This window comes from Lissotriton vulgaris, chromosome 12 (genome assembly GCF_964263255.1).
Source record: "Lissotriton vulgaris chromosome 12, aLisVul1.2, whole genome shotgun sequence".
NCBI lineage: Eukaryota > Metazoa > Chordata > Amphibia > Caudata > Salamandridae > Lissotriton > Lissotriton vulgaris.
This window is the reverse complement of record NC_141700.1, coordinates 86,923,967-86,937,899: the sequence shown is the minus strand read 5'-3', so window position 1 is coordinate 86,937,899 and position 13,933 is coordinate 86,923,967. Positions and strand designations below refer to the sequence as shown.

Below are 13,933 nucleotides of genomic sequence, written 5' to 3'. Positions count from 1 at the left end.
TGCACTGTTTGGGGACATTGAAATTTTAGTAATGGCAGATTCTGGATCTCCAATAAGCATTTTAAATGATGTATTCTTTCATGAAAAATGGAACAACTCCATTTCTTTGTTCGGATCTGACCTCAGTCCAAAAGCATTTGGTGAATCTGATATTATTATGCTTGGCTATTTTAACTATAGACTAGAGTGCTTTGGCAGATCCATCATTACAAAGATTTATGTTGCGATTAAGGGTCGCAATATTGTGGGCTGGCAAGACCTTGCCAAAATGGGTCTTTTCTTAGTTCCTGGTTCGGATGATCCCATTAGAGTGGGTGACACTCCTGAGGGTTATTCCCCTGTTCCACCTTTTGTTTCTGATTGTCCCCTCATTAATGATCATGAGTCTGACATTAAACAAATCTTGGACAAATTCCCTAAAGTTTTTTCCAACCAACCAGGTACTGTCAAAGGCTTTCGACATGAAATTAAGCTGAAAGCTTCTGCTCAACCCATTGTTCATAAAGTTCGCCCTGTCCCTATTAGTGCCAGGGATGAGCTTAAATCTGTACTCACCTCTCTTAAAAATGATGGTATCATTGCACCTTCAGATTCTTCTGAATGGGTTTCGCCCATTGTTATCGTACGCAAAAAGAATGGTGAGGTTAGGCTATGTGCCGATTTACGCACATTAAATAAAAATATTTTGGTTGATTGCCATCCCCTCCCCAAAATTCACGATCTCCTGGCCAATCTAGGTGGTGCAAAATATTTTTCTTTAATTGATTTGCGTTCAGCATACCATCAGGTTCCCCTCACTGAGCCTTCACAAGATCTCACCACATTTGTGACCCCATTTGGTGTTTTCAAATATTTGAAACTTCCGTTTGGACTTGCTAGTGCAGCTAGTGTTTTCCAAAAAATAATGGATCATCTTTTTGAGTCTATCCCCGGGGTGCAGGCCTATCAGGATGACATTTTGGTTTTTTCTCCTGATTGGAATTCCCATTTGTCTCATCTCTCTTCTGTTTTGAGCAAGCTCAATGAAGCTGGCATGACTGTCAGAGCAGACAAATGCAAATTTGGCTCTCAATCTTTGGAATACTTCGGTCATACCTTAACTCCTGAAGGTATAAAACCCAAGTCCTCGCTCATTGAGGCTATCACTCATGCTACCCCTCCCAAGGACAAGGATGCCCTCTGCTCCTTTCTGGGTTTAGCAGAGTGTTATGCCCGCTTTGTAAAAGGCTATGCACAAATTGTTGAACCTCTTCGTTCTTTGCTTCGCAAAGGCTCAAAATTCTCTTGGTCTGAAGAAATTGATGCCTCTTTTACCCACATTAAGAACATGATTGTTGGTGCTCCTGCGTTACATCCCTTTCAAGATTCTGCCAAATGTTTCATTATGGTTGACGCCAGTTTGACTGGTTTAGGTGCTGTATTAGGTCAGTGGGTCTCAGGTAGAGAACACACTATTGCCTTTTCTTCTAGGAGACTTAAGGATTCTGAAACCCACTATAGCACCATTGAACGAGAGTCCTTGGCTTGCGTTTGGGCCATTGAAAAATTCAAAAATTACATATGGGGACGAGAATTTGATTTATTTACTGATCACAAGCCACTTACTCAACTTCTCAATGGAGATGGCCTAGGGAAAGCCTCCTCAAGACTTGTCAGACTCTTGTCCAAGTTACATGAGTTTCACTTCAATATTAAGCACATATCTGGTGGTAAAAATTTTCGTGCTGACTGCTTATCTCGCATGTCTCTCAATGACTCATCTGATTTGCAAGAGATTGGTGATATTGAGTGTATAGTCGCCACTCTTGATGCCACCAAATTATGCCCTTGCATTACGGAAGAATCCTGGTCCAGAGCATTTGAGAATGATCACAATTTAAAAATGCTTGCACAATACATTTCTAAAGGCTGGCCGGAGAGTAGGAAACTGTCTAATGAGCTGAAAGCCTTTTCCATGATTTCTTCTGAACTCTCCCTTGTCAACAATTTAATAATGAGGCATGACCTTTTTGTTCCACCTTCAGATATAAGACCTGATATCATTAAATTTGCACATCAAGGCCATCTTGGCATCACTAAAACATCCCAACTTATCAAGTCCCATTATTGGTGGCCTTCTATTGAGTCTCAGGTAAAAATTTTACATTGATTCTTGTAATGAATGCTTACTCTCGGATAAGAAATGGAAACTCATTAGTACACCACTTCATCCAGTTCCTTTTCCGGATAAACCTTGGGAAAAGGTTGGTTTGGACTTTTCTGGGCCATTTGATGTTCTCCCTCATGACATGAAATATGTCATCCTTCTAATTGATTACCATTCAAAATGGTTGTATCACATGTTTTGTGATTCTCCCTCCTCTGTCAACGCCATCAAATTCCTGCGGAAACTGTTCATTATTGAAGGCAGTCCCTCTGTTGTAGTTACTGATAATGGTTCCCATTTCATATCCGAAAAATTTACTTCATTTTTATTGGAACATGATGTGGGTCATTTTAAAGTTGCACTTTACTCACCCACTTCAAACGGTTTGGTTGAACGGGCCAATAGACTTCTCAAAGATGCCGTTCAAACTGCTACTTCTTCCCACAATGATGTAAGGAATTTTGTTGAAGAGAAGTTTTGGTCGTATAACATTTCTCCCCATTGTACAACTGGCATGTCTCCTTTTTCTTTATTAAGAAATAGGAATGTTCACACTAAGTTGTGTCCTAAATGGTTATCTGAGAAGAATGTCAAGACCTATGAACATTCTGATGTTACTTTATCTGAAAAAGTTTTACATAAACAGTCTGTCATGAAGAGCAAACACGATTCAGGTAAACTTTTCAGTTCTATGGACTTGAAAATTGGTGATTGGGTTCTCATCAAAAACCCAAGAAAAGTTGCTAAAGGTCTCTCAAATTTCTCTACACCAGTTCAGGTAACTTCTGTCAGTAAAGCTTCTGCTTTACTTGGCAGCAGAGGATGGTGGAACAAGAGAGCTCTAGTTCACTTGACCAATTCACAAGCACGCTCTTTATTGAATTTGAGTAAAGAACAATTTGATCAGTGTGACTGGTCTTTTTGGTTAGATGTTCCCATTTCTACTGATACCTCCTCATCGAGTTCTTTGTCAGATGCTTCTGCATCACTAACATGTTCCTCTCCCTCTTCCATTGATTCTGATGTTGATGGGAAGGCTTTACATCAAGTTTCTGATTCATCTGTTCGATGTAGGAAGTTACCTGTCAGGTTTAATGATTACGTTTTAAGTTGAAATTAATGTTCATGTTTCACTTTGAATTACTTTTGATGTTTCACTTTTAGATGCTTTTGCTTTCTTTTCTTTTCCTTTTTCTCTTCTTTTCTCTTTTGATATGTTATGAAGAGGGAGAAGTTGTAGTATATACCTATTCTCCTCGTGCTGTACTCAGCACGAGGAAATACTTCATGTCTTCTGTTATGTTGCTGTTCTATGGCTCCGTTCGATTCTAGCACCCTGGGCAACAATAGTCAGTTGCCTGGAGTCCTGGAGTCGAGTGGCAGCACTTCCCTGTGGGTGTTTCTTCATCTACAATAAAGAAATCTTCAAACAACAACTCCGACCATCGGATCTTCATTTACCACACAGGGCCAGCGTTCACTGCTCGGACTTTGCAACGTAGTAATTATGATGTGAAACGGTTGGCAGTAAGAGAGATGGAAAGTTTGGGAAATACAAGATATCCCACCTCACCCGCCCTAGAGTGTTCTCGACTGCCCACAGAAGATTTGCAACAAGAGGGAAGTATAGATGCTTAAAAAATATTTACAATGCCATAAGTCTCGCATTTAAATGCGAGACCTATGAGACTGCAAACAAGCGGCTGCCATTGTCCCGGCTGCATAGAAAGTGAAAGTGCGCATGGTACACTGAATGTAAGCAAAGCACGTTGTTGTGCCTGAGGTAGGAGAAACTCAATGAAGAAAATAGTGCTTACAAGACTAAATAACACGTACTGTGTAACAACCAAAGTAAATGGGCCAGTCGCCCTGGGAGACAAGGCTGTACTAAAGAGGGACTGACAAGCCTATTAAGAAATCAGAAGCCAGCATTTATGAAAGTCAGTGACACAAGCCAATAACAAATACGGGCGGAGTGTGGGCAGGGCTTCTATTCCATACTCCAGTACAGCAAGTCTCGCAGAGCTACACGTGCGCGCTGACTTTAGGCCCAACCTAAAAACACTTTAGTGACAATAGATAAGATGTCGACAATACACAACCAACCAATGCTTTTAAATGCTAATGGTTGGATGCGGATTGACAAAAGTGGCAGGATAGGCATTATTAACCAGGCACAAATTCTGAAAGTGAGATTCAATACAGATCTGTATTTGTACTAGTTTGTTAGTTTATGCAAATGTTGGAGATCACTTTCTGCAATTTACTGAGAACTGCAGGTATCCGAATATCTATGGCACTTGAAATCATTGTTTCTTTCTGCAGAAACTAGTTATCTTATTCCAGCACTTGCACATAGAATATCCCAGCCTCACCTAAACTGTGAACAAGGGATGCCACAACTATAGAAGCAGACACATGCTTGTGTTTTGGGAAGGACAAGCAAAACACAGCAACATGCAGGTCCAAGCCAGAGGCTGAAAAGGCAGCCAAAATTAAAATGAAGAGTGTTGTTCTTTGGCTCGATAACTGAGAAAAACTGGTACAGATAACTAAGACAGTCACCCAAGTACTGAAGGTCCCTGTTACATTGGGCCCGTTACGCCACAGTGAGCTGTCGGATGGCCTTCTGCCCAACAGCGGAGGCATCAGTCTGACTGCAGTATTAGGATTCAGGCGGTCTGCCTCAAGGAGCCTGCTGGGACAGAGGGAAGATCGTACCCCCCCTAAAATGGAGGCATGCCTGCTCAGGTACCGCTGTGGGCATTACGATGCACGTTTCCTACAGCCTTTCTATGGTGGTTCGACCTCCATAGAAAGGCTTCAAAAATTAACTTTGGGGCCCCTTGGCAGGGCCCTTTCCCCCACAGCCTCCGCTATGAGTCCTGGGGGGCACATGTGGTGCCCATCCCGAAACATCCATGCATCGCGTGGCAGGGACCGCATGGTGCCTGCCCCGCAATGCACTGATGTTTAAAAAGTGTGATTTACCTATTGCGGCTTGTGCTGCAGCCCACAGCGCAATCCCCAATAGGAAATTCGCACTTTCCAACCACCATGAAGGTGGTTGTATTCCAATTAGGGAAGCAGGACTGCCGACCCCTTGTCGAGCGGTCCATTTTCCGACAGAATGCTATCGTAATGGCGCCCATTGTTTTTTTAATGAGGGCTATTGGAGAACATGAAAGAAGAAAGATTTCTGATATATGCTTGAATGCGGATAGGATTAGGTCTCCTATTAGCAAAACACGATAGCGTCAAACGTTGGGCTCCTGTGCAGCCCCAAAGATGTGGGAATAGCTACAGGGTATGGCTAGGTGTGCTGTGGGGCAGCCCACACAAGCACTGAAACATTTGGGAAGCATGTATCTCTCGGATAGACGTCAGTGAATAATGTTATGGTGGATACTTTTGATGTGACCAATAAGTTCCTTAATAAACCCTAGTGTTGATTGGATTTCTTATTTTATGTAGTTTGGAATGTCCTAATGTACAGGGTGTCATTGTTGTCTGCAATGTTTATGAAAAACCCAATAAAAAGAACTTTAAAAAATAATTTAATTAAAAACAGGTAACAGTAATGTAGTGACCACAGAATAAATCCTCCTCCCTGTAACAATGCTTGCGGTCAGGGACCCTTCAGGCATCCATCCCTAATTCTAGTGAGTGGCACACCAGCTGGTAGGTCCCAGTCCAACCCTCAAAGGAGAGGTTTTTTATGAGGCTCACATGGCAGTTGTAAGTCGCGGAGCCTCTGGTGAAAACACACGTTTTACCACGTGGTTATCCAGCTGTTCAAATGTGGTTATTAGGCACTGTGTGGGGGCCTCAGAAGGGTGGTATCCATGTGGAGGTGTAGGAGTCTAAAACATTTCATTTAAAGTACATCAAACCTTGTGAGGATGCGCCTGCCGCGCAGGACATGAACCCCCAGGCGGACCAGTTCCCCCCCCTTACCTTTCCCAGTCTCCACTTCTCTATTTACAGAGCTTCCCTGAGTACTGTCCCTTTAACATCCCGGGACTACAAGGTCAGGTGACGGAGTCACGTGGGTCCGAGGAGGCCAAAAGCGAGGAAGTGGAAGAAGGACGGTGTTCAGTGGGACGAGAAGAGTGAACCAGCGCAGAAGAGGAGACCCGGGTTAGGACCTTGGAGTCAAGTGGGTCCGAGGAGGTCAAAAGCGAGGAAGTGGAAGAAGGATGGTGTTTAGCGGGACGAGGAGAGAGAACCAGCGCAGAAGAGGAGACCCGGGTTAGGACCTTCCTTGTGCTGCCAGGTGTCGTCGGAGGAATCGGAGCAGAAGTCAGCGAGGAGAGTAGCAGACAGCAGGAACACCTCAACGCGGGACGAGCTCCAGGAGGAACAGACGGACAGCCAGACCCTACCTGGCACCGCGAAGACGCCAGTCACGGCCACAGGAGGTCGTGGCTCACAAAGGTACGGGGACGTTGGGCGCTGCCGTGGGGCCGCACAAGCGAGAACAGCAGAGGGGGGAGGTGTGGGAGAAAGCACGAGCACGTAAGCGGACCTGACTACCGGCGTAAAATTACACAGGACACCCTGGTGACGGTTAAGGTGCACTGGCCACTCCCTCACTGTCCACACCCCCCTGGCTTCCTGCGATACACCCCCAGAATCTAGAACCCCATCCTTACAACTCGTTTTTCTTCTTTTGTTTTTCCCATACATGCATTGAGTCACTGGCAAGACTCTGGAGCGTGGCAGAAACATCCCAAAGAGACCCCAGCTGGAAGACTACAGGAGGAACAAGAGCACTACAGTTCCCACAATTCTTTGTTGTCAGCCTTTAAATAAACCCAATACTAGTGAACCCTTTAACCTTGTCCTAGTCTGCTTCTCCACCGCGCCACAAACCTACATCAACTGATCAGTGGTAAGCTTCGGCATTCGATCTGCTTTAGTGTGGGAATTCACATCTAGAATCAGAAAGTGATATGAAATAGTTTTGGTGAAGTCTGAGTCAGTTAGGTTGTGTTCTGTTTAACTTACAGTATTCTCTACTGCTGCCAGTTAGACACCAAGAGGTCCATTAGCCAGAGTTGTCCTACATATTATCACTAGAAAAGACAATGATTGTGTGTTTCTAATTGGCATTTCTTTTATATTTCTATTATTGGTGTCTGATGTTTTACTTTTATGTCTCTTGGTTTATCACCACAGACCTAGTCCTGGCAACTTTAAGGTATCATTTTTGCACCATTTTAACTGTGCACTTTTTTGATTATTCAAATGCAATGTATTGACTCATTTAAATCGCAAAACTGCTTGGGTGATTCAAGGTTACATGGTGGAATACTCTATATATGAAATCATTATTGTACTTGACATCTTAAGCACTTTCTACTTCATTGAATAGCTGGTGATTCAAGCAGGCACGGTTGACATTTCGATTCTATGTTGAGTGGAAGAACGGGTACTCAAGTGCAAGAGTTTGTACAAAAACCTTCAAATTATAGAGGATTATCTAAATTAGCTTCTTTAAGACACTTGTATGTTAAATTGTTTATCTCCTGAACAATTTTAGCGACCATGTTTCCCTGCTTTACAACTGTACTCCAAAATGCGTTGGTCCACCTCCACAGCGTGCTTTGACAAGGCGTACTTTTCCATTAGGCCCTTCCATTGCCTTAAAGACTATCAATGAATGCCACTTGATATGCTTTTGTCTAACAATTTTCTAGAAAAGATTCCAATTTGAACAGTTGATATCAGTAAAACCTACACTTTTTTGGATAATGTTTGGTTAGAACAATGAATTTAAAAACATTTGCAGATACATTTCTATCACTGATTTTCTTTTGGGTGGAAATTTTTATGTTGAAAATTGATGTTTTTTTCAAACCAAAATATATTTTTTTATATAATAGAAAAATATATATTTCCTCTCCCTGCCTTTACTTCACTCTCTAGCGGTTGCAGAGAGATCTTGCACCTCATTATCCAATAACGCCCATATTTCAATATCACTTCACAAAACAGTTCTGGACCTAGTATTATCGCACCCCAACAATAAGTCATTCACTGGATTCAACCTCCAAAAAACAAAGATAAAAACTAAAACTTTTGTTCAGAAATAGTAATTTAACTGCTCCAAAACGTTGCAGGAACAAAACAGAAAAAAAGTTAAAACGAATCCGAGACTGGCTGGCCTGACAGAAAATGCAATTCAGAAAAGGGGGTGGTGATGAACAGAGTGTCTGAATTAAGCAGACCACTCTTACCCAGTCCAAAGATCAGGGCTTGATCCATCACCATTATTTAGCTCACTGCACCATCCCAGCTCAGAACCTGGCTATATGCAAATCAGTCTGCCCCTGGCCCAGTGCATCATGGGAACGGGGCAGACTAAACTACCAAGCCAATTCCTCACCAGAAAGGAGACAAGATTCCGGGGACCGGTTTCTGGCATTTCAGCGGTCGTCGGCCCGGCTTGCTTGAATCCTGATGGTGCAGTGAGCAAGGGACTCATGTCTGAGTATGACAGAAAATGCAGACTCTTGTACATGTGAGTACCCCCAAATTCACAGCGGTTTCTTAAACCTAGAGAAATGTCGTAGAAGTTGTGCAACTTGACTACATTAACTAATAAACTTCACATTTATAGATTAATTTTTCCAAATGCATTCACTTCACTACGCACTCCTCTCTGTGTTTGTAAGTGCTACAACCCCCTTGCATAGATGGCATTCTAGTAAGTCGATTGGTTAAATTAAGTGTAACAACTAAATTAAAGCAGTACATTTTGGATAAATCTCTTATCATTCATTGGTGCCCCAAAATCAGTTTAACTATAGATCGTACAGGAGACGTCCTGACGGTCCTGTTTCCCCCTCAAAGATGGACAGTGATTGGCAGGGTATCTCTCACATTTAACGCATTTACTGGACATACTTCTGTGGCAACAGGCGCCCGAGATTTGGGAATTTCTTTTAAAGAATCGAATCAATTCAAGAGATTAAGTTCACTTAAGTTACACTGGAAAAAATATTTTTGTAAAAGGAAAGCCCAGGAGTGAAAAATGCAGTCCTTGCAGAAACGGGGCAACGGAAAATCTATTATCTAACATTTTAATGTTATGCAACTTCAACTATATATCAGAGCAGGCGCCCTTTGCAAATGCCTTACCTGAGCAGAGATCTGTTATTTGCGGTTTCTGCTAGGATGCATGCGGTTTTAGGATGTAAATTCGTTGATTTCTGGAATAAAACGGGATATAAAGACTTGTTGGGCAGTGTGGCAAATGAAGCCAGCGCGCTAGGCACACAAGGGAGCTGGGTGGGCTCATAAAATGGGGAATAACTACACAGGGCAAAAAAAAAGAACACACTGGGAGACGCGGGAACGGGTACAGCTGATCGATAAAATACTAAAATACCTTGTTACAATAGCAGGGCACACTCTGGCACCCTCGGAGCCCCCCCACATGCGAAGCAGTCGCCCAGAACGCGGACTGATCCTTGTACCAAGGGCAAAGGGGTGCCCGTTTCTAATCAGGAAGTGACAATGCAGTATTTCTTACTCTTCCGGGTCATTAGACTTGCAAACAGGAAACACTTCCGGTGCACCGCAGAGCTATGCGTACAGACGAGAAAGGCAGAAAAAGAGCTGCTGTTTCCGGTAAAGTCATTTTTGAAGTCCAACCTCTCCAGAATTTGTGTCATACATTCATTTGTTTGTTTTGTTTAAATCACTCGCCTTTAGAAGCCTACAAACAAAGGACGTTGGCTAGAGTTGCCACCTGAACTTTTTTTTTTACCGGCTTAACCGGTATATTAAGGCCCCCAGCTGATACAAAAAAAGAGGAACATGATAGACACGACTTTTTTTTACCACGTAAATGCTTTAAACTGTAAATATAAGGTGAAAGCACTTTAAATTGTACATTCTTGATCCTTAACTGGTAATTAAAAGTTAACAAAGACAGTACTAACAATGAATACAGACAAGTCTCAATGAAGTTGCATCACGCCACATCCTTTGCAAAATCTTTAAACGTAAACAAACGGGCAGTGTTTTTCTCTGGGAAAGGTGGTAACTAACTAAAGTCTAGGGCAGATTTATAAGCCCCTTGCGCCACTTTTCTGATGTTAACAAGCATTTGCAATGCAATAGGTTTCGCATTAGGAAAGTTTGAGCTATTGGTATTGTAAATGACAATTTTTTTATTTATGTTTTGTTTTTGAAAATAGCGAAATTAATAGCTTTGTCATTTACAATGCCAATAGTTATAACTTTCACAAATGTGACACCTATAGCATTTGTAATGCAATATGTGTTGTATTTACATGACTTACATGTATTGATATTACAAATAACAATGGCTTTTAATTTTTTTTCAATAATTAATATTTAAATAAAAGTTATTGTAATTTATAATGGCAATAGCTTAAAGTTTTGTAAATAACTTTTGTGAAGATTATGTTCAGTGTATTTTATTGTGACAAAAATCCAAGAACAGAAGTGAAATATTAACATCCTTTTGTTACATCTATACTAATATAATAAAGAGAAAGCCCAAACCTTTGAGGCGGGTAATTATCAGGAACCACAGCACGAATCACAACACCCAATACAGCATTGGAAAGGACAGTTGCAGCAGATGGACATAGGCTATACAGCTGCCCACCATATACATTAGAAACGTAAAAGAACATTACCGGCAAAGTAGTCCTTTGTGGGTGTGGGTGTGGGCATGGGCGTGGCGCGGCATGAAGACAAAAAACAAGCGTTCCTTAAACGTGTGCGTTTTGCTGGGGGCGGGAACAAGGCCAATGGGCGCGGCAATTGCAATTGCGCGGCATTAAGGGGTGTGGCCAATGGGCGAGACAAACAGCAACAATCGCGCGGCACCCCCCCCCCCCCCCAAACAAAACGTGCCTTGAGGGCATGTGGAAAACAAACGTGTGCGTTGGGCCGGGGGCGTGGCCAAGGCCAATGGGTGCGGCGATTGCACTGGTGCAAGGGGCGTGGCTAATGGGCGGGGCAATTGCCGGGGCTTAGGCGGGGGCAGACGCGACTGATCGGCAGGGACACCCGCTCCATTAAGAACAAGCCGTCTCTATTACAGAAGTTGGCTACCAAACCAACATACCTCGCCGAAAACACACTGTCTTAGATCGGACAAGTCAACCGCTCAATCGAGGCGCATCATTGTTCTTACCAGGCATAGCTTATTTGTACAGTCCTGATGATGATCCCATTGTATTCTTGAGCGCGGGATCGAAACGTCGACCTTTTAAGTAGCCATACAGTGAAACCAATTTGTATTAAGTGCTGTATAGACTACTCTGGTAAACACTTGCTAACACTGATCTAAAAAGTGTCCAGCTTGTTCACCTCTCCTCTGCCTGGAAATCCTCCTCCTCTTTTTCAAAAACGATCCCTTTTTTCTTTACTGTGTTTCTCTGTCCCGAGTCAAAACACAGGATTGTGCTCTTTATTTCTGAAATGTTGCTGATGCACTAAATTCTACTATTGTTATGATAATAAAGTCCTTGTCCGGCTGGACTTGGACAAATATAGAGCAGCCTATTATGGTTTGTTTCGCTATTATTGTGTATCCCTGAAACTGCTTTGGACCGTTGTTTTTCTTAAACTGACTTAAACCCTTGGTCCACGGCCACCGTTAGGGTCCCCCTTGTTTTTTCCTAAAAATGCGGGGACAATAACTGCACAGTATCCTGCGCGCTGTCAGCCTGTCAACTCTCTGCATAAAGGACCGTGCCTGCGGGGACACTAACTGCAGCGTCTCCTGCGCGCTGTCACACACTCAACTCTCTGCATAAACAAATTGACACCAGGCGCACAACATCAACCAGGGCTGGAGCTGGGCTCAAGCGGCGGATGACGCGACTAAGCGCGCCTGCTGGGACACTAACCTTTGAACTGACTGCACTTTCCCGTTAGTGCAGCATCTCCAGCGCGCGCTGTCACCCACTCAACTCTCTGCATCAACGACTTTACACCACAAGCACAACATCAAACAAAACTGGAGCCGGGCCTCAAGCGGGGGATGACGCGATTCAGCGTGCCTGCGGGGACACAAAATTTACAACTGAATGCACTTTCACACACGCTTACCTACGGAAGTGGAGTACATACTCACTAGAGACATCTGCTAATACTTCTTACTCTGAGGTACACACAGTATCTGCACACACATGCCTAACTATTGTGACACTTCATGCCAAAAATGTGTGCTACCGCGAAATTTTAAAATACATTTTCCTTGCCTATTACAGACATTGCACACATTCTATTTCATACCCGGACAACGTCGGAACGGGCTGCTAGTTTGTAATAAAGCTTGAGAGAACATATTTAAACCTGGTCTTGTTGAATGGTTGCACAGATTGATGCTGTGCTGTGGTGGCGCTGAGTGATGTTGTGATGGCGAACAAGTGATGCTGTAGCATTCAGTGATGCTTTGGCAGCACATAGTGATGTTGTGGTGCCCCTGAGTGATGCTGTGGTGGTGCGGAGTGATGCTGTATGCTATGCTATGTTTTGTTATCCTATGTTTTGTTTTGTCATCCTATGTTTTGTTTTGTCATCCTATGTTTTGTTTTGTTATACTATGCTATGTTTTGCTATCCTATGCTTTGATTTTTTATGTTATGCTATGCTGTGTTTTGTTAAGCTATGCTATGTTTTGTTTTGCTATGCTATGTTTTGCTATGCTATGTTTTGCTATGCTATGCTTTGTTATGCTATGTTTTGTTATGCTATGCTATGTTTTGTTGTGTTTTATTATGCTATGCTTTGTTTTGCTATGCTATGTTTTGTTATGCTATGTTATGTTTTGTTGTGTTTGGTATGCTATGTTTTGCTATGTTTTGCTATGCTATTATATGTTTTGTTTTGCTATGCTATGTTTTGTTGTGTTTTGTTAAGCTATGCTATGTTTTGTTGTGTTTTGCTATGTTATGTTTTGTTATGCTATGTTTTGTTATGCTATGCTATGTTTTGTTTTGCCATCCTATGCTTTGTTTTGTTATGCTATGCTATGTTTAGTTTTGCTACCCTATGCTTTTGTTTTGTTATGCTATGCTATGTTTTGTTGTGTTTTGTTATTCTATGCTATGTTTTGTTGTATTTTGCTATGCTATGGTTTGTTATGCTATGCTATGTTTTGTTGTGGTTTATTATGCTATGCTTTGTTTTGCTATGTCATGTTTTTTATGCTATGTTTTGTTATGCTATGCTATGCTTTGTTATGCTATGTTTTGTTATGCTATGCTAAGCTTTGTTTTGTTATGCTATGCTATGTTTTGTTGTGTTTTGTTATGCTATGCTGTTTTGCTATGCTTTGCAATGCTAAGTTTTGTTATGTATGCTATGTTTTGTTTTGTTATGCTATGTTTTGTTATGCTATGCTGTTTTGTTGTGTTTTGCTATGTTTTGTAATGCTATGTTTTGTTATGCTATGCTTTGTTTTATGTTATGTTTTGTTATGTTATGCTATGTTTTGTTCTGATATGTCCTGTTCTGCTATGTTTTGTTGTGTTTTATTATGCTATGCTATGTTTTGTTCTACTATGCTATGTTTTGTTTTGCCTTGTTATGTTATGCTTTGTTTTGTTATGCTATGTTTTGTTGTGTTTTGTTATGCTGTGCTATGCTTTGTTGTGTTTTGCTATGCTATGTTTTGTTTTGTTGTGCTATGTTTTATTTTGCTATCCTATGCTTTGTTTTGTTATGCTATGCTATGCTTTGTTATGCTATGCTGGTGAGGGTGTGGGTGAGGGTGAGGGGATGAGAGGGTGA

At 42.0% G+C, this 13,933-nt stretch overlaps 1 long non-coding RNA gene across 1 annotated transcript in view; it reads right to left on the bottom strand.

Moving 5' to 3' along the window:
• LOC147673424 (uncharacterized) overlaps positions 1-9,677 on the bottom strand; it is a 38,648-nt gene extending 28,971 nt beyond the window's left edge. The window contains exons 1-2 of the long non-coding RNA XR_015302614.1: positions 9,543-9,677; positions 9,293-9,363 (exon numbers count right to left, since the gene is read on the bottom strand). This is a non-coding gene — a long non-coding RNA (uncharacterized LOC147673424). The remainder of the gene's footprint in view (positions 1-9,292; positions 9,364-9,542) is intronic.
• Between the last annotated feature and the right edge of the window lie 4,256 nt (positions 9,678-13,933).